Source organism: Chrysochloris asiatica, unplaced genomic scaffold (assembly GCF_000296735.1).
Source record: "Chrysochloris asiatica unplaced genomic scaffold, ChrAsi1.0 scaffold00014, whole genome shotgun sequence".
In the NCBI taxonomy this organism is placed as follows: Eukaryota; Metazoa; Chordata; class Mammalia; order Afrosoricida; family Chrysochloridae; genus Chrysochloris; species Chrysochloris asiatica.
In genome coordinates this window covers 17,278,320-17,281,769 of record NW_006408532.1, presented here as the reverse complement: position 1 = coordinate 17,281,769, position 3,450 = coordinate 17,278,320, and positions in this window count along the sequence as shown.

The window sequence follows — 3,450 nt, the reverse complement described above, 5'->3', positions numbered from 1 at the left end:
AAAAAGAAAAAAAACACAAGTTTTTTTTGCATGTCCATTATATTAGGAACAGGCCACATCCCCCAAGGAAACATCCTTTCAATTGACTCACTGCTCATAGCCAGTCATCAGTCAACTCTACCTGTATTAGGTTCCACTACCATGGGGATAATCACATCTCAACTGCCAGTCCACTGGGAATCCTGGCACAGTCAAGTTGACACAAAGCCTTAACTATCACAGTCCACCCCTTTTCTGCTTGATACCTATAAACCATATTCATAATCTCTAAATAAAATTGTAAAGTCATATTTGCACCTAACATGATAAAATTAAAATAATAGCCTAAAGGTGGAAACGCCCTAAATACCCAACAGCATGGATAAACAGAATGTGTTACATACATACAGTAGGAGAAGTGGGGACTTGACACATGTGCTACAGTATGAATGGAGCTCAGAGACATTATGCTGAGTGAAATAAACCAATCAATCACAAATAGACAAATGTCCTATGACATCACATATAAAAAGATAAGATTAAAAAAAAAAGATAAGGTAAATGTATAGAGCCCAGATTTATTAGTGGTTAACCACAGGCAGGAGAAATTGGAAAAAAGGAATTAAAAGTGATGGAACGTGTGTTGATTAAGGGCAGGGTTGCACAGCTGATGATTGTGATTGCTGTCATTAAGTTGTATACATGTAAACAGTTGAGTTGACAAAACGTGTGATCTGTTTGCAACAAGAATCAAAGGAGGGTGAGGGAGAACAGTAGGTGCTGAGGCTGCTTATGTACAACCAATCACCTCATGAGATTTGGAGATTTAAGCTCACAACTTCATGGGACATCCCAGGTAATTGACATAATAGCATGTTTATGCTTCTCTGCTGCCTAGTTCACCAGTGGTACCTGGTGGTGATAGTGTACCGTGGAGTTGACTCAGTGACCCTGCGCAGGGTTTCCGAGGCTGTAAATCTTTATGGGAGTAGAAAGCCCCACCTTTCTGCTGCGGAACAGCTGATGGTTTCTAACTGCTGATCTTGAGGTTAGCAGCCCGACTCAACCACTACACTACCAGAGGTCCTTATGTAGTGCTTAGTTCCTCAAAAACTTGCCAGCAAGCAGACCATTGAAAGTGCCACAATTGGTTTCTGTTCACCTGGAGAAGCAGAGGAAGGAGGAGAGAAAGGAATAGGAGACAGATAGGAGAGATGTAACTGGTTGCCGCCACGAACAAGTGCCTCTTGTCATGAGACCAGAACTGGATAGTGTCTGGCTATACTTATTGAATATTTTGATCAAAGATTAAATAGAAGACTCCTGATCAAAAGGGACAAAGTACCTAAACAGATTTAAAATTCTCATGGAACCCCTGAAATGATTGCCAAAAATACCCTCTGAAGTCATATTAAAACGAAGCACAATTGTTTCACTTAACTAGCAAAAAGAAAAACAACAACAAAAACGGTCTGCTTTGTAGCAGAGTGGTTACGAATCAGGCTGCTAACCTCAAGGTCAGCAGTTAGAAACCACCAGCTGTTCCGAACAACCAGAGAAAGATGAGGCGTTCTGCTCCCGTAAAGATTTATAGTTTAGAAAACCCTGTACAGGGTCGCTATGAGTCAGAACCGACTCCATAGGACACCACCACCACCACCAAGAACTTTTACATGGTACTAAATTGACAACAGCGATTCAAAAGATTTAGTAGGAATTTTAGGGAGCAGTGAATTTCATTCTATGAGGGCAGAACAACTCAGAAAAGTAAGGGAGACTCGTTACACAATTCAGATGTAACCAAAGTCTAAATTGTACATGTAGAAACTCATGTATTGGTATGTTCTGCTTTGTAGAGTTGTCTCTCAAAATCCACAGGGGATTGTTTCCAGGACCCTCATGGATTCCCATATCTTTGGGTGCTCAAAATCCTTATATAAAATTATGTAATATTTGCATATAACCTACACACATTCTTGCATATGCTTAATCTTTAGACTGCTAATAATACCTAATACAGTCTAAATATTGAGTAAATAGCACTTTACAAAGCTCCCTCTTAGCCTTTGATTGCTCTACTCCCCTTAACCTCAAATATTTTTAATCAACGGTTGGTTGAATTATCGGATGTGGAACTAGCAGATGAAGTGGGTCAACTGTATATCCTAAATAATCACAACAAAAGATATAAAATGTAGAGGGGGGCGGGGAAGTAGCCAAAAAGCAAGTTTCGTTATACTTGGGTGATGTTGTTAAGTGCCTTCGAATTAGTTCAACTCATCGTGACCTTGTATAGGGTTTCCAAGGAGCAGGTGATGAGTTTGAACTGTCAACCTTGCAGTTAGCAATCCAGTGCTTGTCCTACAGCACCACACCAAAATATATGACTGTAATAAGTAGTAAAAAGTCTTACGTTTCTGTAAACCTATTTTCTAGAAAGTATTGTGGTGCTGTGGGTTAGTGTACCAGACGGCAAAGCCATTTGAACTGCAAGGTTGGTGGTTCGAGCTCACCAGCTGTGCCTCGGAAACACTATACAGGGTTGCTATGGGTTGGAACCGACTGAATGACACTTAACAACAACAACTCAACACTATGAATATTTTTTGAAGTCATTGTTAGGCTTTGGTGTTTGTTTTATTTTTCCACCAAGAGGTGTGTGTTGTAATGAGTACTCAAGACAGGTGAATAAGGTGGGATTGAGTTCCTACTCTGGAATTTTGACACTGTTTTGGGGTGACCCATTCTTTCCTGGATGCTTTGGGGTAGGTGTTGGAGGTGGTTAGTGGGGCCTGGCATTTGTTCATGAGTCAGCCCTTTGCCTCCTGGCTCCCCCTGCCTCATCCTCAGCATTTCTAACCACCAGGCTCTGTTCCTCAGTGATTATGGGAGCAGTTGGTCTGGTCATGCCCAGGACTGATCACAGCAGAAAACAAGATCTCACCAGGAAGTCATGTTAGGAACTAGCCTCATGTCATCTATAAAAGGCTGATTGCTCACCAAAATAGCAGGCTGGCCACAGAAACAAATGTTTATGATCTGGATCAGCACAGGAGTTATGCTTACTGACCAGATTTCAGTTTCTACAGAAATGGCCTGTAAGGTTTGGTGACTAAGCTCAAATCAAGAGTCAAGATGTCTAAGTCGTAGTTGATGTAGAGTCCAAAGTGCAAAGCTCCTTTGGGTGTGAGGTCTTGGAGAGGTGGCAAACACAAGGAATAGTGGGACTTTACTGCCTGCTTCTTGTAATTACGATGATGAAGAATGTCTTCCTACAGCTTCCATGTACAGGGGTGGTTGTCTTCTTGGCTGAATACTGAGCACCCCCTTCATTCAGAGCAGGCCTTCTGTAGGGGGTCAGCTACCATGAGGTTGCATGACAATGAACAGAAACATCTCAGACAGCAGATGTCCAGTGTCGATATTCCCTGAATGAGAAAATGTGATGTCATGAGGAAACATCAGGTTGGT